The following is a 25,312-nucleotide window of genomic DNA, read 5'->3' on the forward strand; positions in this document are numbered from 1 at the left end:
AAGCTTTTGGTTAGCAGCCAAAGCTGAGTAAAAAAAAAAAAAAAGAAAAACATGAAACCTGCTGCCATCAAGGCGACCCTATAGGACAGAGTAGAACTGCCCCACAGGGCTTCCAAAGAATGGCTGGTGGATTTGAACTGCCGACCTTTTGGTTAGTAGCCTGAGCTCTTAACCACTGTGCCACAAGGGCTCCTCCAAGGCTGAGTGGGAAGTCCAAACACAAAGTCTCTACTTCACTTTTCCTCAGTGGCTTTAATTTCCTGACAGGTCAGCCCTTCTCCTCCCCAGGGAAGGGACCCAATTATCAGTGTCTGATCACTGGTGGTATCTGCATCTGACCATCAACCCAGTGGCCCGGAACTGCTGTGCCAAGCTTGAATGACAGGGCTCCAGGCCTGCGGCCCAGGAGCCTAGGAGAACCTGTCCCCATACCACCTTCCCCAGGAGGGGTAACAAGAGTAAAGCTACCTCCCTCAGTGCTTTGCATACGGTCTCATGTAACCCTTACAACGTTGTTTGTGGATCAGTTGTTATATACTCCATTCCTTAGGTCACGAGGGGGCAGTGGTGGTAGTTTAGTGGTAGAATTCTCACCCTCCATACAGGAGACCCGGGTTCGATTCCCAGCCAATGCACCTCAGGTGAGGTCACCACCCATCTGTCACCGGAGGCTTGTGTGTTGCTATGATGCTGAACAGGTTACAGCATTGTCTCCAAACTAAGATGGACTAGGAAGAAATTTCCGGCAATCTACTTTTAAAAATCCACCAATGAAAACCCTATGGATCACAGTGGTCTGATCTGTAATCAGTCATGGGTATGACTCAGGACCGGGTGGCACTTCGTTCCATTGTGCATGGGGTCACCACGAGTTGGGAGACCACTGGATGGCCGCTAACAACAACAGCGACATAAATTAGGAAACTGAGGCCCAGACAGGTTGAGAAATTCAGCCAAGGTTTCACAGTTGGTCAGTGGTGGAGCCGGGACCTGCACTTGGGTGTTTCTGACCCACGAGTCCAGTGGCCTAATACCCGGGACACACTGGCCCCTGACGGGACCTCCCCGTGTCCTGGCCAGGTTTCCCTGCCACCCTGCTCCTCGTCCCAACCAGCGCAGCCCCAGGCCTAAGTGAGCACCTAAGGAGCAGGGACCCCAGGACTCCCACAGGCAGGCTCCAGAGAGACCCAAGCATTGGTTCCAGCACTGAGCACTTCGTGGGCAGCAGGAATTTCCAGCTCCCTTGTCTGGTCTGGCAGCAACAAGTGTGAGGATTTCCCCCTTCCCCCACCCCTCCACAGAAGCGGGCCACTGCAGGGCAGCTGGCAAACACAGAACCAAACACCTGTGTGCCAGATATTACAGCTGCATGTGGGAAACGTGATCCATCGGCAAAGCCTGTCACATGTCAGGTCCAGTTGTTGTATTCAGGGCAGGTTGGAAGAGGATCCATTGAAGAGAACTTTCCACAGCAGCATTTCAAAGCACAGGCCCCCACCCCTCCCCCAACTCCCACCCCCAGCATTTTATCTGTTTCTCTTCGCGGACACTCAGCATTTCCGGAGGAGTTTGCCTCTCACTACCCCTGACAGGGCCAGTGCCCGGAGTGGATTCCTCGGCATAGCTACATACACCGCACGGCAATAACAAAGCTACTTAGCGTGTTCAGGGTGCTTTTCATCTTCAAAGCAGTTGTTCAACTACTTGTTCCAAGTGCTGAACATCTGGCTGAAATGTTTGTGGACTCCGAGTCAGTGGGTGCCTTCCAAGCTGGGGGGCCTGGGGGACACCCAGAGGCGTCCTGTAGTTTGGCTCAACACCTCCTGCCATGGCTGCTGATGCAGTTGATTCTGACGTCCCAAGCCCATCTCCTTCTTTGTAGAGACCTGCTCATTTTCTGCCAGAATCACTTTCAGGGCTAAGGTTGATGTTAACAATTAGTCTGCATACGGAAAGAGAAAAAAATAGGATATTTTACAGGTGTTGAAGAGAATGGGGGAGTTCCTGGGTGGCACAAATGGTTAAGCACTTGGCTGCTAACTGAAAGGTTGATGGTTCGAGTCCATCCTGAGGTGCCTCAGAAGAAAGGGCTGGCAATCTACTTCTGAAAAATCAGCCATTGAAAACCCTATGGAGCACAGTTCTATTCTGACACACATGGGGTCATCATGAGTCAGAGTCAATTCTACAGCAACTGGTTAAAGAGAGTGGGAGGGAGAAGGAAGCAGGAAGAAAAGAACCAATTGTTTCCAGATAGTAACTCTCTGAATGCTTTTCCCAATAAGGTAACTTTGCAGGGGGTCACAGGTTTTCACCCACAAATCAACTATGAGGCATTTACCCCAATGAAACAGAAGAAGAGGGAAATAAAATCCAAAATGGCAGAGCATATGTCAAACGTGTGCATCTGTTCTGAAATGCCATGAGCTCCACACACTTCAGACTTCCTGGTCGGGGAGACTGGGGGGAGATTAGCCTAGCTGAAAAACGAGAGATCCTCATTGCACATAACAGACAGCTGACTTACCAAACCCCAGCGGAAGGCAGTTTAGCCTGAGAGTTTAGACTACCAAACCAAACCAATCCTGTAGCAGTTGAGTAAATTCAGACTCACAGCGACCCGATAGGACACAGTAGAACTGCCCCATAGGGTGTCCAAGGAGTGGCTGGTGGATTTCAACTGCCGTCCTTTTGGTCAGCAGCTAAGCTTTCACCACTGTGCCACCAGGGGAAATAGAGTCTAAGGGAATTGATTGTTAGGGCCACAAGCAGTACGGGACAGGACCTATACTAGAACTGGGTCTTCTGGCACTTCGACCAGTGCTCATTACAGGGTTGGAGATACCAAACTTGGCTGACCGTCAAACTCCTATAAGACTTCGTAAAAGTACAGATATCCTGTCCCACCACAGACAATAGACAGATCTCCTTAGATGGGATCAGGCATATGCACATATAAAGTTGTCTTTCCCAGACGGGGGGGTAGGGGGTGGGGTGGCTTGGCTGGGTATGTAGTTACCCCAGTAGAGCAACAGTGTTGTTTGTGCTTAGTTGCCGTCGAATTGACTCCGACTCACTGTGACCCCAACTACAATGGAAGGAAATGTTGCCCAGTCCTGCGCCATCTTCACGGTCATCATTGCAGCCACTGTGTATTTTGAGTTCCTTCCAACCTAAGGGACTTATCTTCCAGCACTATAATGGACAATATTCCGTTGTGATTCATAGGGTTTTCACGGGCTAATTTTCAGAAGTAGATCTCCAGGCTTTTCTTCCTAGTCCATCTTAGTCCAGAAGCTCCGCTGAAACCTGTCCACCATGGTGACCCTGTCAGTATTTGAAATACCGGTGGCATAGCTTCCAGCAAGACGCAAGCCACCACTGTACAATGGGTGGTGGACAGCGACATTATGAACTGTTTTTTTGGTGCTGGGACACTCCATCTGTTGGCAGGTGTTTACTCATGGTTGGTTCTGTACTCCTGGAGCCCAAAACCAAGAGAGGAACAGGACTAGAAAGTACTAGGGGTCCTGAGATCAATAAGCCCACACAGATGCAAATTCACCAGCCTTCTTTAGGTTCCCTACATGAAGAGGGGACGCACACCTGGCTCAGCATGACCTGAACATTATGTCAAGAAGAACAGCATTTCATACTTATTTAGCACTAAAGCTTACTATGTTCTAGGCACCTAGCCTATCACTTTACATGGATTATCTTGTTTATTCATTTGATCAGTCAACTAATATTTATTCAATCAATGTTCACTACAACCTTATGCAGTAGCTTCTATTATTATCCCCAATTTAGAGATGACAAAACCAAGGTTCAGGACATTGAATTGCAAAAGGTCATCCAGGTAGTGAGTGGCAGAGCAAGAGCTGAGCCTAGAACTGAAAATCTGGGCCTCAACGTGAATGCATCAGCCAGAACTCTGGCTAATTCTCTGTTGTCGTTGTTGTTAGGTGCCATCGAGTTGGTTCCAATTCATAGCAACCCTATAGGACAGAGTAGAACTGCTCCATAGGGTTTCCAAAGAGTGGCTGGTAGATTTGAACAGCCAACCTTTTGGTTAACAGCCGAGATCTTAACAAATGCACCACCAGTGCTCCACTCTATGCAAGGCTAATTCTCTAGCCAGTCCCAAAAGAGACCAGGTGGGGAGCCAAGTGTAGACTTTACCCACCACTCCTGACATGCTTAAAGGCGAAACTTCAGATTGTTATTTTCCAAAGTTATTCTCACTTATTCTCCTCGTCTTTCCTTTCAACTTAAAACAAATCAAATGTTTAATTCCAGAAATGGTTTCATGTGGATCACAAATTAGTTTTTTGCTTTTGTCACTTTGAAAAATGGCACAAAGGCTACATCTATTTGCCGCATCGTTCACCCTACTGCACGTCATCTCCAACGTCAGCCCTGTCACCACCCAAGGTGGCACTTTCTTGGTCCTGTACAGAATGTAATTTTCACTTGCCCCTGAAAAATCAATATGGAAAGGCTCTAATTCCCCAGATTTCGATTTTTCAGTAAGAAAGTGAAAATGAAACTCTGCGGGATTGCAGCCAAAATGGCGCCCTGAGCCAACTGGGGTCTGCAGGGAGACTCACCAAGAGTTTCAGAGAAAAACACCAACTTTTGACATTGTTCTCCTTAAATGACATGTCAGCTAGAAAACGAAGCAGACAGGAGCTGATGAATCAATATGAGATTCAGCAGCACTCCTTCACAGGAAGGCACTGCATTCCAAAGGGATGCATTGCAAGGTCCAGGCTGTCCTGAGGGGCTACTGAGGGATAGCATTTGTTGTTGTGGTTAGCTGTCATCAAGCTGGCCCCTGACTCATGGCAACCTCTTGCACAATGGGACTGGACTGTTGTGATCCATAGGGTTTTCACTGGCTAATTTTCAGAAGTAGATTGCCAGGCCTTTCTTCCTAGTCCACCTCAATCTAGAAGCTGCTCTGATACCTATTCAGGATCACTGCAACACACCAGCCTCCACCGACAGACAGGTGGTGGCTGAGCAAGAGGTATATTGGCCAGGAATTGAAGGCGGGACTATCCCACGGAAGGCAAGAAGTCTCCCACTGAAGCACTACTGCCCTGGTGGGGCAACATAGAACAGGGAAAGAGTCTGACTCTGGAATCAAGACAACTGAGGGTCTTCCATCGTATCAAAGTCCCCGGGTGGTGCAAATAGTTAAAAGCTAGGCTACTAACTGAAGGACTGACGGTTCAAATCCACGCAGAAGTGTCTCCAAAGAGAAGGCCTGGTGACCCGCTTCTGAGCGGTCATAGCCTTTGAAAACCCGATGTACACCTCTACTGTATAACACTCAATGGCAACTAGTTTGGGTTCCCTCCCCCTCCCCCTCCCCCCCATTCATATAATAGCTACTTTTCACTTAGCAGGAGCCCTGGCGGCACTGTGGTTAGGCATTTGACTGCTAACCAAAAGGTCGGCAGTTCAAACCCACCAGCCGCTCCTTGGAAACTCTACGGGCAGTTGTACTCTGTCCTATAGAGTCACTATGAGTCAGAATCGACTTGACAGCAACAGGCTTTTTTTTTTTTTTTTTTCCTCCGTTTAGCAGTTTTGATCATCCTAATTCTTCATCCCAGAGGAGGAAGAAGAGAAGGAGAAGGAGGAAGAGGAAGAAGTTGAAGTTGTTGACTGAGTTCTCAGAGCTGGCAGGAGGACTAAATGAAACAATATATGTGCCAGCTGCCTGCACTGTGTGGCTCGGAGTAGGCTTCCAATAGGCTTCGTTTCCTTCCTTCCTCCCACGCCCCCTCTTTCCCAATAACTTGGGCTGAACAGCTGATAGCCTTCCGTGCATAGTGTTGTCAGCGGAGGGCCACAGTTGAACTATTTAGTGACCGGCCCTGGGATCTCCGAATCCACTCACTACAGCGTCAGACCTAATGAAAATGTCACCACCAATTTCCAGCTTCTGTGACTATAGACCCTCTACAAGCAGAGTTCCTCACCGCCTCCTTAAATGCTGTTTTGAAATTGCAAGGATGAAAAGAGCAACCCAAGGCGTGAGACTAGCCCTGTAACAGGAGCCGACCTCCCTCCTGCCGCATGCCTCTCTGGCAGCTCCCCTGAGCAAAGGGCAGCGCCAGCCATCAGGAGCTCCAGTCCTAGGACGCTCAGGCTCTGTCACATGATCCTGGGCGGGTCACGGAGCTTGCTCAGCTGTCCAGCAGGTTAATAATAGGGAGGCACGCTTCTACCCAGCACAGCAGGATTCAGTGAAGGGAGGCCACCTAACAAGTTCAATAATGGGACAAAGTGAGGGGGAATTAAAAAAGGCACACATAGCACTGGAATTCATCATTTCAAGCCTCTGCTCTTGCCTGTCCCCTGAAACAAAGGAAACCAGTAAACTAGTTACCATCGAGTCGTTCCAACTCATGGCAAGCCCATGTGTGTCAGAGTAGAACTGTGCTCCATACGGTTTTCAATTTCTGATTTCTCAGAAGTGGATTGCCAGGCCTTTCTTCTGAGGTGCCTCTGGGTGGGCTTTATCCTCCAGCCTTTCAGTTAGCAGCTGAATACGTTAACTGTTTGTATTACCCAGAGACAATCAAAGGAAAGGAGATAACACACCACCTTCTCGAGGTTCCTGGTATGTCTCTGCTGAAGTATGGTCCATTCTGTGAGGGGCTCACATGCCAGCCCCAGGAGCTTCCAATCCTGTGACCTGGAGGCTAGGAGCTGGAGGTGGAGGAAGGTGTGAGGTAGAGGGTTGGAGGTGGGGGATGGAAGGGGGGATTTCCTGAGTGGAATTGCCAACAATGACAACAATGCCATAGGTGACTGAAGGTTCAGCTGGGAGAATAGGTGTCTATTGGAGAAATGGAAGCTGAGGCTGGCTGTTTCAGGTAACCACACACAAGATTTTCGTAAATGTCTTGCCAGACCATCAAGACTATATCCAACAGGAGAGGGATCATTCCCCCATGAAGTGCTGATATCAGAAAATAAGAAGATGGATTCTAGATAGGCACAAACAATTGATGCCAAGTACAATATAAAATCATTTCTAAACTTTTCCAGGAAAACAAAAATAATAAGTAAGTCCCCCTTCACACATGCTAGATGGAAGGAATAAGGCCTACTTGGTTGATGTTAAGAGTTGGACTTTTTCCCTGCCCCTTAAGTAGGCACTTTTAGCGATCTGCAGCAGGGGCTGAGGACTGGTGGTAGCACCTAAAGTGCCTAGTCACCTGCTACAGGAGTTCAAGAAAAAGTGGTGCCCTCGAGTCTTTACAGCCAACAGAGTGGGGTGCTCTTAGTCCGGCTGCAAAACTCACCCACCTACTCACCCTAGAGAATAGGGACATGCTTTCCTTTCAGACTCTCAGGGGCAGCCATCAGCCCCCTGCCTGGCTCAGCGCGTGATCCCCTACCACAGCCAGAGTCCAGTGCCTGCACCAATCACCCATGCCTCTCTAGGACTGGGGGTGAGAGCCTGCATCACACACTTGGTGACCAACTGCCTGAACACCTGAGCTGAACCCATATAGGAAAATTTTACGGACTCCTGTGTGCACATACTTAGTTACAGAACTAACTGCCTGGTGACAGGACATTAGAGATCCAAAGGTGTCAAAAATCAAACTAGTGCACACAAGCAGGCTATTTGGGCATATCAAAACAAAACAAAATAAGAAGCTAGGTCTCACTAAGCAAATACAAAATAAAATATAATAAATTATTGATGGCTCGGAGACAACAGTCAATATCAAGTCACATAAAGAGGCAGTCTATGAGGGCTTCAGCAAGCTCCCAAAATAAAGAATCAATAAATTCTCTGGAGGAAGAGAACTTCCTTGGAATTACCAGAGGCAGAATACAAAAGATTAATATACAGAACTCTTCTAGAAATAAGAAAGGAAATTCGACAGAATGCAGAAACATCCAGGGAACATACAGACACAGTAGTAGCGGAACTTAAAAGAGTTATTCAAGAACATAATGCCAAATTTAATAGGCTGCAAGAAGCCATAGAGAGACAGCAGTCAGAAATCCAGATAATTAACAATAAAATTTCAGAATTAGACTACTCAATAGAAAGTCATAGGAGCAGAATTGAGGCAGTAGAAGTTAGAATTAGTGACATTGAAGATAAAGCTCTTGATGCCAACTTATTTGAGGAAAAATCAAATAAAAGAATTAAAAAGAATGAAGAAACTCTAAGAGTCATGTGCGACTCTATCAAGAGAAATAACTACGAATGATTGGAGTACCAGAACAGGGGGGGATAACAGAAAATACAGAGAAAATTGTTGAAGATTTGTTGACAGAAAACTTCCCTGATATCATGAAAGATGAGAAGATATCTATCCAAGATGCTCATCGAACCCCACATAAGGTAGATCCCAAAAGAAAGTCACCAAGACATATTATAATCAAACTTACTGAAACCAAAGATAAAGAGAATTTTAAGAGCAGCTAGGGATAAAAGAAAAGTCATCTACAAAGGAGAGTCAATTAGAATAAGCTAGGTCTACTCAGCAGAAACCATGCAGGCTAGAAGGCAATGGGATGACATCTTTAAAGCCTTGAAGGGAAATAACTGTTAGCCAAGAGTTATATATCCAGCAAAACTGTCTCTCAAATATGATGGCGAAATTAGGGCATTTCCAGATAAACAGAAGTTCAGGGAATTTGCAAAAACCAAACCAAAATTACAAGAAATACTAAAGGGAGTCCTACAGTTAGATAATCAATAACACCAGCTAACAATGCAAGACTAGAACACAGGACAGAGCAGCCAGATATTGACTCAGATACGGAAATCAAAATTACATCAAAGCTAAAACATTGAAAATAGGGAAACAGATATCAATATGTAAAAAAAAGGATAATATTAAAACAAAAAAAGAGACACTTAAAAAATAGAGACATTGATTTTCTATATGGGGGGAAGTTAAGGCTATATAAAGTAATAAAAGACTGGTATCAACTTAGAAAAATAGGGATAAATATTAAGGCAACCACAAAGGAATCTAACAATCCTACAAATCAAAATAAAAAAGTAGAAAAACATAAAGACCCAGCAAACACAAAATCTACAACAAAGAAAAAGATGAAAAAAAAATACCTAAAGAAAAACGACTCAGCACAGAAAATTGAGAACAAGGAAACTGTGAACAACACACACACAAGAGTTGGGCTTTTTTTTCAATAATTTATTTTATTTTTGTTGTTGAAAATGTATACAGCAGAACATACACCAATTCAACAATTTCTACACGTCCAATTCATTGACGTTGATTACATTCTACAAGTTGTGTGACCATTCTCACCCTCCTTTCCCAAATTGTTCCTCCTCCCTTAACATAAACTCACTGCCCCTCAAGCTTCCTCTCTAACTTTTTTTAGTTACTGTTGTCAATTTGATCCCATATAGTTAATTCCTTAAAAGAGCACAATGCTCAAGGAAGACATACTTCACTAGTTAAGATAAGCTATTATTTGGTTTAAAGAAGATTTCAGGGGATATTTTTGGTTTAAGGCTCAAGGTTTAAACATTTTCTCAGGACAATAGCCTTGAGGGTTTATACAGCCTCAATGGATCCAGAAAGTCTGGATTCCATGAGAAATTGAAATTGTGTTCTGCATTTTCCCCATTTTGATCAGGATTCTTCCACTGAATCAGCTTTTAAGGTGGTGTTTTCTGGGCTGGTCATGGGGAGGGGGACCACTGGTCAATGATGGTTAGGGATTTCCTAAGTGGAAATGCCCACCACAACATCAGTGCCATAGGTGACTGAGAGGTTAGCTGGGAGAATAGGTGCCTAGAACATGCCCATGGAGTAGCCTGTATTTAGGATCTTAGCTACAGCACAAAGATTGTTTGAAAACAATCTAAATATCAATAGAGAACTGGCTACATTATAAACACAATGCAATATCATTATTCCATTAAAGATTATTAAAATGGTGTTAAATTTACATATTTTGACATGGAAAGATGCACCCAAAATACAGTATCAGATGAAGAAAGCAGCTTATATAAAATGTATAATATGATCCTCCTTAATGTAAAAGGGAATCCACATGTTTATACCGTATCTATGCACCAAGATGGATCCTGAAAGATGTTCTCTAAAATTCTATCTGTGGTTTTCTTCAGAGGAGATCTCGAGTGATATTTTTCTTTCTTCTTTGTTATTGTCTGTATTATCTGACTTTCTGTACAAAGACAGCTTACTTAAAAAAAAAAAAAAAAACTATAAAAGACCCATCTTTGTAAATAGTAAAATTTCACCTTTCTATCTTGGTGGAAATTCATCATTAAGCAGTGAGGATGGCGTTGAACATTTTCCTGATCTTCCATGATACACCATGATTAGTAGATAATAAAGCCCCCTCTGATTTCCTAATGCCACGTAAAATACTGCAGAGAAGGGAAATATGTAAGATGCTATAAAAAGTATCTCCCTTGACTCCAACACATCCCCTCTCCCAGCCCTCTTGCAAAGAAAACTAACACGTCTCATAAGGACTACTTCTACGTAGCCATTTCTTCCCATTTTTTCCGCTAATACTTTTCATTCAAAAGTGTATTAAGCATGTACAATATATAAGGCCTTCTCTTGGAAAGTCACCGCCTCATCTGCTTGCTAGGCTGTTTCAAGCGCATTACCCAGAACAGTTATGGGGGCCAAGGCCTCAGGGGAGGGTGGTATCCAACCATCCCAGTCTTCCACGTGGTATCAGTCAGCACTGACCACTGGGCATCTGCAGCCTCTCAGAGCAAAGTGGGTTTTTGGAAAGTTGTCTCTTCTCCCTGCTCACGGGCACGGCCCCACGAATCCTGTAGTCATAATCTACTCATTACTCATTCATTCACTCGTTGTTGTTGTTGTTGCTATTGTTGTTGTTAGTGCTGTCAAGTCGGCCCCCAACTCATTGCGACCCTCAGCACAACGGAACAAATGTTGCCCGGTCCTGTGCCGTCCCTATGATTGGTGGTGGCTTGTTTTGACCATTGTGATCCATAGGGTTTTCACTAGCTGAGTTTCAGGACTAGATCACTAGGCCTTTCTTCCTAGTCCGTCTTAGTCTGGAATCTTCGCTGAAATCTGTTTAGCATCACATTCACTCATTATTTACTCAACTTTCATTCATTCTGTATTTACTGAGTGCTCACTATGTATGAGGATGGTGCTAGCTGCTGAGTATACAGCAGTGAACAAAATAAAATCTCTGCCCTCAGGGAGCTTATATTCTAGTGGGAAAAGTCAAACAATAAAGCACACACAAACACACACATTTCAGGAGGGACTAAGGCTGTGCAGAAAGAACAGAACGAGGAGACAGAGAGACAGGGCGGCTGGTGCTATTTTCGATGTCTTTGGCAGAAAGTCCTCTCTGATAAACTGACCTGGGTGCAGAGGGCTAAGAAAAGTGAGTAGGAAGGGAGCGAGCTATGAGGACACCTGAGGAAAGACCTCTCCAGCAGGGGAGCAGCATGTGCAAAGGCCCTGAATATGCTGGGCACAGTCAATGAACTATAATCAAGTCAGTGTGGCTGGAACCCAACAACCAAGAAGAATGAGAGGAAAGGGGTCAGTGAGCAATGGGAAGGCCAGTCATGCAGGACTTTGAAGGCCATTGTAAGGACCTGGGATCCCATTCTGAATGGGATAGGAAACCTTAGGAGAGTTTTAAGCAGAGTTACATGATCTAATATGGTGGAGGTTGCAGTTTTTTTTTCCAGAAACAGAGAAAGGAAAAGAAGATGTTAAATAAATAAAAATTAAGAGACGTACTTCAAAAAGAAAGAGAGAGAACCATAAGTACACCGCCCAAAAGGACGATGAACACTGCTGTGGGTTCCTGCCTTTGCATAATAGTAATTCTGTTTACCTTGTATGGATCAAATGTCTTCCTCCAAAAAGCATCTTAAACCGTGTTCTGCTAATGGCCTTGGAAAGCAGAACTTGTCACAGGCTACAACAGGAGTTTTGAGCAAAGCGGTAAGTCCCTATGAGTAATAGGGGACTTGCCCCTCCTTCTTGGCCAGGGTTGAGGGCATTTCCCTCTCTTTTCTCTGTACTTGCGTTAAAGATAAGAATGAGCTCGAGGTGTGCCCTGTACAAAGGGTAAAAACTACAGATTTCTTTTTTCGGGTCAAAAACTGCCAGTCCTGTCAAATTTGTTCGTTTGTTTCTATCAGTAAATTAATACTTGTGTTAATAATACAATCATTAATAAAAGTAATAATAGCTAATATTTATTAATGAGGCAGTGGTGGTTCAGTGATAATATACTTGCTTTCCATGCAGGAGACCAGGTTCAATTCCCGGTCAACGCACCTCACGCGCAGCCACTGCCCATCTGTCATTGGAGGCTTGCCTGTGTTGCCATGATGCTGAATGGGTTTCAGCAGCGCTTCCAGATGAAGATGGAATTTACTTCCGAGAATCAGCCAGTGAAAGCCCTATGGATCACAACTGTTTGGTCCACAACCCGTTATGGGGATGGCGCAGGACTGGGCAGCCATTCGTTCCAATGTGCGTGGGGTCACCACGAGTCGGGCTGACTCCGTGGCAGCTAACAATAACAAAAATACTCATTAGGTGTCTACCGTGTGCTCTACAATGCTACTAATTTAATTCTTAAAAGAACCCTTGGATGCCATTATTGCCCCTATTTTACTATTCAGGAAACTGAGATCCAAGAAGGATTTAAGGGAAAAAAAAAAAAACTTGCCTACTGTTGCCTAGGTGGTTAGTGGCAGAGCTAGAATTCAAACCCATTATCTGATTGAATTTAACTCCTGTGTTCTTAGCGAGTAAGCCACACTGCCCCTAACATAGCTTTATTCCCAAGTAGAGGGAGGCACAGTGCTGGACTCAAACAAGGCCCAGCATAAATCCTCGTTGCTTGAGAGTTTAAAGGTTAGTGAAGACCCAAGACCAACACAGAGACAAAAAAGAGGAAAATGAAGTGCTAAGTAGTGTAGCCCTGACTGTAAGTGCAGGATGCCCAGATCGTAGAAGGCTTCATGAAGCAGATGGACCATGGGCCAAGGCTTCAAGGATTGTTAATTGTTGCCATGAGCATTATGTAGAGCTGGAGGCCTTTGAGTGTGTGTGTGTGTGTGTGTGTGTGTTATACTCAAATGGACCAACTAACAATAAGACCTTCTTCCACTGGAGCAGAAAGTATATTTGAACACTTTACAGCAATTGAAATCCCAGCTCCAAGAAGTCTAGAACTTGGCAAGTTCAGCCCTTAAGCAGATCCCTGGGTAGTGCAAATGGTTAATGTGCTTATTGTCAACTGAAAGGCTGGATGTTCAAGTCCACCCATAGACGCCTCGGAAGAAAGTCCTGGCAAACTATTTCTGAAAAATCAGTTCTTGAAAACCCTATGGAGCACGGTTCTACTCTGATACACATGCGATCACCATGAGTGGGAGTTAACTGGACAGCAACTGGGTTTCTTACAATCTACTGAGCACTAACTGGAGCCCTGGTGGCACAGTGGTTTAGAGCTCAGCTACCAGCCAAAGAAGGTTCAAATCCACCAGCCGCTCCTTGGAAACCCTATGGGGCAGTTCTACTCTGTCGTATAGGGTCGCTCTGAGTCAACTCCACGGCAACGGGTTTGGTTTTTTTTTTTGTTTTTTTTTTTTTTTTGGTTTGAGCACTTACTAAGAGCCAGGTGCTCTGCTAGGTGCTTGGGATATGTTAGTGCATCTAATCCTCCCAAGGCTGTAAGGTAATTGCCCCATTTTACAGATGAGTTAAGTAGGTGTTCAGAGTCTCACAGTTTACAGATGTAGGCGCAATGACGCTATCCAGGCTGAAAAGCCAGTATCTTAATCACGACTCATGTTTCGTAATTTCCAGGCATTTGCAGCCAGAGCTTCCCCCCCTTGCCACGTGACCCGCCCTTACGTGCTCTCCTTAAGGAGATCACCATTTTCACCAACTGCATTCAGAAGAATGGTGTCTAAAATTCATACTCACGGACCTCTGGGTAGTATAAGCATTGTGTGTGTGTGTGTCTGTGTGTGTGTGTGCGTGAGAGAGAGAGACAGAGACAGAGACAGATCAAGAGAGAGAGGGAGGGGAGGGGACAGGGGAGGAGAGGAGAACCCTAGAAGTCGCTGGAAGTCAAGCCAGAGCCTGCAGCCTCAGCCTTCCCCCGTAGCAGTGTACATAGAGGACAGAGGTTGGGATGGCGGTCCTCATCCGAAGCCATGCCATTGTTTATAGCACCACCTTGTAAAGTTACTCTCAGAACAAAGCAACTACACCCTCAGGCCGGGCGTGTGAGGCTGGATTTTCCCTGTAGAGCTTCCCTTGCCATGTGGGCAGCAGCTGTACCCAGGATCTCCTTGGAGGACCTCTTCTGCCACCTGTTCCCTTCACTCCCCCTCACCACGAGGGTCCTCCGCCCACTGGCCTCTCTTGGTGCACGTCCACCCCAGCAGGCAGGTGTCACATTGAGGACCGTCAGTATCAGCCATGGGCTCCGCTCTCTAGTTCCATCACCGCGGTGTCATCCCACCACTGGAGGCTCACGGAGGCCATCAGTGATGGAGAAACCAAGCAAGATGCTTCCAGTAGGTCCAGGCTGCACAGCCAAAAAGATGTGAGCGCTCTTTCTGTCTGTGCTCTTTCCTTTTGACCTGGAAGATGAAGGCGTTTTAACTTCCAGCTTTGCAAACACATCCAACAATCATTTGCTGAGCACCTACAAGCCTTATTTTTTTTTTTTTTTTGCTGTTGTTAAAAAAAAAAGGTGGTATTTATTACATTTTAATAAATCTAAAAGCTTTTCTGTATTCACATCGGTGTGTGACCTTGTTTGCTATGAGTGAATATCTGGAAATGTTGATTTATTTGAGTGAATCTAAGTCAAACTGATCTGAAAATCTAAAAAAATAAAATTAAGTTTCTTGCACATTATAGAGGAGCCCCGGTGGCACAGTGGTTAAGCCTTCAGTGGCTAATTAAAAGGTCAGCAGTTCAAATATGATCCCCTTTATGTAAAAGAGGGCCACGCATCTAGGTTCTATGGAGAGGAATCCTGAAAGATGTTCACCAAAATGCCATCTGAGGAGGAGATCTGGAGTGGTATTTTTTCTTTCTTGTTTGTTCTCTTCTCTATTGTTTTGGGGAAAGACAGGGAAGAACAAGTTAAACAACATGAGACCCCTGTCCTCAAGGAGATGCTAATCTAAACATAACTCACATCTGTGTAGAGCTCCCATGGTGACCCCATGTGCTTCAAAATAGAACTGTGCTCCAGAAGTAGATTGCCAGGACTTTCTTCCAAGGTTCCTCTGGGTGGATTCAAATCACCAGCCTTTTTGTTAGTAATGGAGAGCTTAACTGTTTCCACGAGTTGGAATCAACTCAGTGACAACTGGTTTGTTTTGTTTTGTTATTTGTTTTGTTTTTTATAGAGCTCTGGACTTCATAAAGCTCTTGCGTATATTTACTGCTTTCAAAACGTTCCCACCAGAGCACTCTTACTAGCAGAGAGGAGTGAATCCATACTTCTTAGGGTCTTAGTGCCAAATATTGTAGTTGTTAGTTGTTGTCGAGTCAATTCCAACTTATGGTGACCCCACATGTGAAGAGTAGAACTGCTCCATAGAGTTTCCAAATCTGTAACCGGTGGGAAACAGATTGCCAGGCCTTTCTTTTGTGGCACCTCTGGGTGAGTTCAAACCACCAACCTTTAGGCTAGTGGTTGAGCGCTTAACTGTTTATGCCACCCAGGGACTCCAGTGCCAAATATAACACACCAAAAATGCAGATTTCTTTGAAGGCTTGTGTTCATCTTTAAAATCTATGCACATTTTGCATCGTACTGCACAGTGTATTGTTTAAGCATAAACATGCTTTTGGTTATATATCATCAAGCAAAATTAATACTCCAAGAAGATACTCCAGATTTATCCTGTGGCTCTTTATGTCTTCAGGATTTCTGTGACTAGAGCCTCTCAAAGAAGCAAGGAGGTGACAGCCCAAATCAGGAGCTCTGTGGACTTTCAGATTCTCTGCTAGTCTCCTCTTCCAGCTCTGGATGGTTCCCTCACAAGTGATGCAGGGCTCTTTAAATCTGGAAGTGCTAGTCAGATAAACTTGAAATGGTCATACTTAAAAGGTATTAGAATCCTTCAGCTAGGATTGTTCTTGAACCAACTTGCAGACTCTAGAAAGATCTGCTGCGTTAATAATTTCATCCAGTCTTTGGTGAGGTCTTGAACATACTTTTGGCTCCTTGGACTAAAAATTTATGCTTCCTGGCTTTTGTTCTATCTTCTGGCTTTTCAGAGCCTGCAAAACCTGTTTGACTAGTCCTGTGACCATAGTTCTTAAGCCCTTATGACCCAGATGAGTCACCTTGAGACTGACAGCTGACACCCCTGACAGATGTTCAAGACTCAGCATAGGCTGAAACGTGAACTTAGCCTTCATCAGACTTAAGGGCCACACATAGCACCATGAGTATGGTGTATGGGTACCTTCAGGAAGGACTTCTTGAGTAGTCAGCTACACTATTTCCAGGTAATACTCTTCCCATTTGGAGGTTAATAATAATAATAAGTTAATATAGATGAAAAAGTTTATCAGGTGTCCAGAAAAATATTCTGATCTACTTTCTAGTTCTCTTATATCCTGCACATAGTTAAATTGTTCAGGTAGAAAAAGACTAGCTTCAGCCCACTTACCAGTACCAGTACCAGTACCAGTGATCTTTGAGTCAATTCCAGTTCATGGCAACCCCATGTGTGTCAGAGTAGAACTGTGCTCCATAGGGTTTTCCATGGCTGACTTTTCAGAAGTAGATCATCAGGCCTGTCTTCCGAGGCACATCTGGGTGGAACTGAGCCTCCAACCTTTCGGTTAGCAGCCAAATGTGTTAATCATTTGCACCATCCAGAAACTGTTCAGCTCATTTACACTGGGGAATAAGTTGGGCAAGTTACCATTCCGCTGGAGTGTAGCTTAAGATGTTGTTGGGCACCTCAGGATAAGCACTTCTTTTGTGAATGATTAAGCTTCTATGGGGACTATTAAAACCTACGTGGGGATAGCTGATGCTGTTTCTTATGCTTTTCCTCTCTCTGACATGTAGTCAATGTCATGCTAAAGTATTGGATCATTTTGGAGTGCTGGATTGTTTGTTCAGTAGCCAATATAGAAGGGCTTTAGCAGCAAAAGAGAAAGCAAAGAAACTAAGCAGAAATATTGCAGTCAACTTGCTTTTTTCATTAAGATAGTGATAATAGAAGGATGGAAGTAACACATTGTCAAAACTACAGAACTATTGCTCCTCACACTTGAAATAGTACTGATATTTTGAATCACCTGGTCCAAAAAGAAAGGAGAAACGGGAAACATTTCCTTTAAACTGATATTTTAGGTGGAAAATTTACTGTTTTCCAGAAGCAGCAGCTAATAAATTGCTAAGTGACTTTGGCTCAGGCTTTCTGGAATAACCTTCCTTTGGATAAGTATGTTAAGAATGGATTTGGCTGCAAGTAACAGAAAATGCTGCTATAGCAGCTTAAACAAACAGGGCTTTGTTTCTCTTACACAACAAGAAGTCTGGAGGTTGCTGTCCAGGGCAGATACAGTAACTTGATGATAACAGAAAACAGAACAAAACATTGCCCAGTCCTGCACTATCTTCATGATCATTAATATGTTTAAGTCCATTGTACTGGCTATTGTGTCAATCCATCTCACTGAGGATTTTCCTTATTTTCACTGACTCTCTACCAAACATGATGTCCTTTTCCAGCTATTGGACTTTCCTGATGACATATCCAAAGTAAGTAAGTCCATGAAGAAGGTGCAGGACTGGGCAACGTTTCATTCTGTTACATGTAAGGTCGCCGTGAGTCCGAGCCAACAAGATGGCAACTAACAATCACAGGAGAAGAGATTTTTCTTCTCTCGTATTTACTTTTCTTCTTTCCTATCTGAATGTGATATAAAGCTACTTAAATTCCATATAAAGCTACTTAAATTCCATTTTTCCAATGACTTAAAGAATAGACTACACTTCTCAGCACTTTCTCTCAGTTCTGAATCTTTAAAAAATTTTTTTACTCACTTGATCTGCTTGAAGAACAATCTAGAATTGTGAACTGGCATTGCTTTTCATCCTCGTGTGTGAGCAGATTTCTGCCCAGTTGGCTCAGTAGACTTCTGAACAGTGTCAATAGGCTAGGATTTAAAGTTTAATATTCTTATCTTTCAAAGTCATTAGTGGCACCAATAAACACTATTTTACAAATTATTCAAAGCTCATGACTTGCTAATATCTGGTAGTTTATTTTAATTTATGGAAGAATATACAGTATTACATTTAATTCCAGTAGTGGGATTTATAAGTAGCGGGTTACTTTTTAAATAATAGCTTTACGTAATCAAATTGTACTTGGCTTATGCTTGGTTATGACATTCAGATCTTATGAAAATACTTCTCTATATAACCAACCATTTTTATATCTTGAAACTGGGATACTACAAGCAAGAGAAAGCATGTATACTAAAAGAAAGAGAGATTAAAGTTGAGTTCCTTCTACCAAATAAAATAAGTCAGGCAGTTGAGGACACCTAGCAGGATACACTACTAACCATCTGTCAGCTTGTCATACTGTGCTGGCTTATGCATTGGTGTGATGCTGGAAGCTATGCCACTGGTATTTCAAATACCAGCAGGGTCAGCCATGGTGGACAAGTTTCAGCAGACGTTCCAGAGTAACAAAGACTAGGAAGAAAGACCTGACCATCTACTTCTGAAAATTAGCCAATCAAAACCCTATGAAATGGTATAGTCATTGTGGAAAACACTGTGGCTCTTCCTCAAAAAGTTGAACATAGAACTACCATATGACTCAGCAATCTCAGTCCTAGGTACAAACCCAGAAGAAGTGAAGGCTGGAACACAAACAGAAACCTGCATACCAATGTTCATTGTGAAAAACCAAACCTGTTGCCACTGAGTTGATTCCGACTCTTAGCGACCCTACAGGACAGAGCAGAACTGCCCCAAAGGGTTTCCAAGGAGTGGCTGATGGATTCAAACTGTCAGCCTTTTGGTTAGCAACCAAGCTCTTAACCACTGCATCACCAGGGTTCCATGTTCATTGCAGCACTTCTAAAACTAGCCAAAAGGTGGAAACAACTGAAATGTCCATCCACTGATGAATGGGTAAACAAAATGTGGTCTATACACACGGTGGAATACTACTCAGCCGTAAAGAGAAATGATGTCTTGATGCATGCCACAACACGGACGAGCCTTGAAAGCATTGTGCTGAGCGAATTAAAGCAGTCGCAAAAGGACAAAATACTTATACGAAATAAACAAATGTATAGAAAGATTATTAGTGATTACAAGGAGTAGATCATAACAAATTATGGATAATATTGTAAGAATGGGAATTCCAGAACACTTAATTGTGCTCATGAGAAACCTGTACATAGATCAAGAGGCAGTTGTTCGAACAGAACAAGGGGATACTGCATGGTTTAAAGTCAGGAAAGGTGCGCATTAGGGTTGTATCCTTTCACCATACTAATTCAATCTGTATGCCGAGCAAATAATCCAAGAAGCTGGACTATATGAAGAAGAACATGGCATCGGTATTGGAAGAAGACTCATTAACAACCTGCAATATGCAGATGACACAACTTCGCTTGCTGAGAGCAAAGAGGACTTGAAGCACTTACTGATGAAGATCAAAGACTATATGAATTACACCTCAACATAAAGAAAACAAAAATTCTCACAACTGGACCAATAAGCAACATCATAATAAATGGAGAAAATATTGAAGTTGTCAAGGATTTCATTTTACTTGGATCCACAATGAACACCCACGGACGCAGCAGTCAAGAAATCAAAAGACGCATTGCATTGGGCAAATCTGCTGCAAAAGACCCCTTTAAAGTATTAAAAAGCAAAGACGTCACCTTGAAGACCAAGGTGCTCCTGACCCAAGCCATAGTGTTTTCAGTTGTCTCATATGCATGGGAAAGCTGGGCCATGAAAGGAAGATGGAAGAAAAATTGACACCTTTGAAGGTGGTGTTGACGAAGAATATTGAATATACCATGGATTACCAAAAGAACGAACAAATCTGTCTTGGAGGAAGTACAGCCAGAATGCTCATTAGAAGTCAGGATGGTGAGACTCTGTCTCATATAATTTGGACTTGTTATCAGGAGCGACCAGTCCCTGGTGAAGCACATCATGCTTTGTAGAGGGTCATCAAAAAAGAGGAAGACCCTCAACAAGATGGATGGACACAGTGGCTGCAACAATAGGCTCAAGCATAACAACGACTGTGAGGAAGGCCCAGGACCAGGGAGTGTTTTGTTCTGTTGTACTCATAGTCTCTGTGAGTTGGAACTAACTCGATGGCACCTAACAACAACAACAACAGGGGTGGCAGGAAGGAGGAAAGAGGGAGTTTTTGCTTAGGGGTCACTGAGTTTATGTTAATGGTGATGGAATGATTTGGAAAAGGATAGCGAGAATGGTTGCACAACTTGAAGAATGTAATCAATGTCACGGCATGCATTGCACATGTAGAAATTGTTGAGATGGCGTATGTATTATTATGTATTTTTTCACCATAATTTTAAAAAAGAGTTAAAAAATAACCCTATGGATCACAACAGAGAATTGTCCAATATAGTGCTGGAAAATGAGCTCCCTAGGTTGGAAGTCACTCAAAATATAGAGTGGCCACAATAATGAACTCAAGCATGCCAATGATCATGAAGATGGAGCACCACCAGGCAGTATTTTGTTCCGTTGTACATGAGGTCACCATGAATTGGATTGGAGCCGACGCGACAGCAACTAACAACAATTAAGCAGGATATAAATCGTCATCTTGTATTTACATTAACCCTCAATTTATATTTGCTGTTTATCTTCACTACATAAGAAAGAGTGATTCACTCCTTCTTGGGAAGGACAATCTTTTCCAGGAAAACTGAAAATATCTTCTGAAGCGTCTAAATACAAGGAAGTAACATATTTGAAAGGCTGAGCCCTCCTTGCCCCTGAGAAAAATGGTGAAACCAGGTTTTAAGTCTAGGTAGTCTTGTTCCAGGGCCCATGTTCCTAACTACTGCCCCAGACTGTGGAATTCCCACCCAGAAACACTAGAGGACAGCACCAAGACCAAACGGGACTCCTGGATATCTCAGTGTGATGAAGAGGGGCTCTCACATCTTTTACGGAGAAAGGGGAAGGGACGTTTGAAATGGGCAGCCCAGACTACTCAAACTGGGACAGTGGGGCTTGGATCCCACCCATCAACACATGCATTTGGCTGCATCAGCCTGAAGGGGAAAATAGAGGAACCCACAGCAACACAAAAGTTAAGTGTAAAATGCCCGATCAATGAAATTGCTTTCTCGTGTGAGCCACAGAACTATAAAAAGAACCTAAAGCAGCTTTTCAGTCAAAACTTTGCAGTCTATCCACCCAAGAAACAGTCTCGAAATTAAATTCTCAACTTTTTATTCTGGCCCAATTTGCATTTGGCTGTGTCCTTATCTTACTCTCTCTCAGGTCAGAATGACTTTGCCCCTAGCTCTCTGCCAACTTCAGCTGGACAACCCAACATATACTCGGAGCTCCAGGAATCTTTTTCTTTAAAAGAAGTTCCAACACCAGCCTGTATTTCAGAAGTAGCAATCACATATCCAGCCAAAGTGAAATTAAGAAATTTGCATGTCATTTATTAATATCCTCCTTGTCTGTCAAGCAGCCTTCAAAAACATGTTTTCCTCCTTTAGAAAGAAGCAAATTGTAAAGAGTACATTCACACAGACGATCTCAGTCCAGGCTATGTGTCTCTCTGGGTAAGTGGAGGGTAAACGTTCACAGGTGAAACTCTGACCAACCGATACCAACCCCCTCTCTATCCTAATACCTGGAACATTCTTTCCTACATATGGCAATTCATATCTTGTCTTCGAGATGGTCTCTTCCCCAACATAATCCATCTTGAATTCAAAAGAGTCATTCAAAATTCTCCAAGAGGCCTGGCTGTTAGGTGATACTAAGAAATTGCTGTTCTCTTGGTAGGTGGGATAATGATACTGTGGTTCTGGAAGAAAAGGTCCTTATTTTTTAGAGATGCATAGTGAAGCATTTAGGCATTTAATGTAACAATATTTGTAATTTCCTTTTAAATACTTGAGCAAACATTTTAAAAATAAATAAAATAAATATGATAAAACATTAACAACAGTTATAACAAGGAAATGGGTTGATGAGTGTCCATTGTACTTTTCTCTCTACTTTTTTGTGTGTTTAACATTTTCATAAAAAAAAGAAAGATGGTCCTTGGTTCCCCGTGTCAGAGCATCTTTTACTCTTCCGATAGCCTGGAGCTGCCCTCTCCAGTTAAGCTCTGAGCTGGTGATGGCAGGGACCTGGACACTCATAGCCAGAGAGAAGTTAATGGTAATCGAACCTGTTATGGATTTAATTGTGTCTCCCAAAAAGATGTGTCGAAGTCTTAACCCCTAGTACTTGTGAATGTGACCGTGTTTGGAAATAGGGTCTTGGAAGATGTTCTCAGTTAACATGAGGTCATACTAGGATGGGTCCTAATCCAACATGAGTGGTGTCTTTATAAAGGAAGAGAACAGACATAGAGTTGCAAAGGGAAGATGGCCGTGTGAAGATGGAGGCAGAATTGGAGCGATGCATCTATAAGCCGTGGAATGCCAGGGATCACCAGTCATCACCAGAAACGAGGAAAGAGGCTTGGAGCAGATTCTCCCAAAGAGCCCTCAGTAGGAATTAACACCCACTCCCTGATTTCACACTGTTAGCCTCCAGAACTGTGAGACAATAAATTTCTGTTTTATAAGCCACCCAGTGTGTGGTACTTTGTTATGGCAGCCCTAAGAAACTAATACAGTAGAGAGAGGCCAAGATGGCAGCTTAGTGAGACACACCATGCCGTCCCTCTACAGCAAGACTCGAGAAACCAAGTGAAACAGATACAGATGATAATCCTGAAACCCAAAGGACTAATGGCCCGCATGAATCACAGCCTCCTCTAACCTGAGACCAGAAGAACTAGATGGTGCCCAGCTACCATTCCCAACTGTTCTGACCAGGATCACAGTAGAGGGTTCCAGTTAAAATGGGTGAAAAACGTAAAAAACAATTCAAATTCATAAAAAAGACCAGCCTTACTGGTCTGATAGAGACTGGAGGAACCCCAGACACTATTGCCCTAAGATAACACACCTACAAGAAACTGAAGCCACTCCCGGAGGACACCTTTCAGCCAAATAATAGACAGGGCTATAAAATAAACAATAACACCTGTGAAGAATGTGCTCCTTAGAACAACCAACTACATGAGACCAAAAGCAGCATTTGCCCAAAAGCAAAGATGAGAAGGCAGGGAGGAGCAGGGAAACTGGATGAACGGAAACAGGGAACCCAGGATGGAAAAGGGAAAAGTGCTGATACTTAACGGGGATTGCACAGAACAGTTTGTGTATGAATTGTTGAACAGAAAATTAATTTGCTGTGTAAATATTCACAATGTTTAAGAAAATATAATAAAATGTTTTTTTTTTAAAAGGAACGAATACAGTAGCTAACATACACGGCCCCATTCTAAGTACTTTACATGAATTATATCGTTTAATCCTCACAACAGCCCTATGTGGTACCTATGATTATCCCCATTTTAAACCAAAAACCAAACCCACTGCTGTTGAGTTGATTCCAACTCATAGCAACCCTACAGGACAGAATAGAACTGCCCCATAGGACCTCCAAAGCTGTTATCTTCATGGAAGCAGATTGCCACATCTTTCTCTTGTGGAGAGGCTTGTGGGTTGAAACCACTGACCTTCGGGTTAACAGCCAAGCTCTTAACCACTGCACCACCAGGGCTCCTTATCCTCATTTTACTGAGGAGGAAATTGAGACTCATAGATATTAACTTGCCCAAGGACCATAAAAAACCCATTGCCGACAAGTTATCCGGTGCTGCTATTACAGAAACACAAGCAGATGGCCTTAACAAAGAGAAATTTATTCTCTCACAGTCTAGGAGGCTAGAAGTCTGAATTCAGGGTGCCAGCTCCGGGGGAAGGCTCTCTCTGTCAGCTCTGGGGGAAAGTCCTTGTCATCAATCTTCCCTGGTTGAGGAGCTTCTCAGCACAGGGACCACAGGCCCAAAGGACATACTATTCTCCTGGCTCTTGTTTCTTGGTGGTATGAGGTGGTAGGACTCATAGCGACCCTATAGGACAGAACACAATTGCCCCATAGGGTTTCCAAGGAGCAGCTGGTGGCTTCGAACTGTCAACCTTTTGATTAGCAGCCATAGCACTTAACCACTACACCACAGCGCTCAGTCAATAAATGGCACAGCCAGAATTTCACCCCAGGCAGTTAATCGCTATGTTAAATCACCTAAACCTATCTGTGGACATAGGACAGCTCCTGTAAAGTGGTTTGAAGTTGCTGGCCACACTTTACTGCCCTACATGAAATAGATTAAATTGTAGCAGTTCTCTCTCTACGTGAGCTAAAGATAAATTTCAGTTGATCCTTTTTTTTTTATTTCTCCCAAACCAGTGCCTTATACCCAACAGACACTTGATAAATGTTTGTTGATCTATCTGCTGTATGGTAAGCACCTTGAAGAGAGAGTCAAGGACAGTACAAGGTTGATGGCAATCATCGAAGCCTGAGCCTCTGGCTGAAGATGCCTCTATCCCACTATTCAAGTGTGAGCAGGTTTAGTTCTCAGCAGGTAATGACCATCCTGAGAGGTGTTCTGAGTACAGTTCTGGGGCTGACCTTGGTTTCTTCCTTCCTGATTGAATCACTACCAGAAATGACAATGCAGAACGTGGTGCACATTATACATGTACTGGTAGAACCTTACTGAAACCCCACATCTATCATCCATCTATCCATCCATCCATCTATCTATCTATCTACCCATCCATCCATCCATCCATCCACCCACCCATCCATCCATTCATCTGTTGGCATCTGTGTAATTTTGATGGTTAGAAGCTGGGGGAAAGCCAACATCTTTTGTTGTGGTGTAGTTTATCTAGAGATATAGACGTTTGAATTCACCTTTGTTTCTTTATGCAAGAAAAACACCCTTTAGTGAGACTGTCAGGTATGCAAAGGCATAGCAAAGATCCAGTTTCAGAATGGGAAGGTTTGAGATCACGTGGTGAAGCTGTTGTGCGTAATAATGTAAAGGGTTGTTCATAGTGGGCATATG

This window comes from Trichechus manatus, unplaced genomic scaffold (genome assembly GCF_000243295.1).
Source record: "Trichechus manatus latirostris isolate Lorelei unplaced genomic scaffold, TriManLat1.0 scaffold00039, whole genome shotgun sequence".
Taxonomy (NCBI): domain Eukaryota; kingdom Metazoa; phylum Chordata; class Mammalia; order Sirenia; family Trichechidae; genus Trichechus; species Trichechus manatus.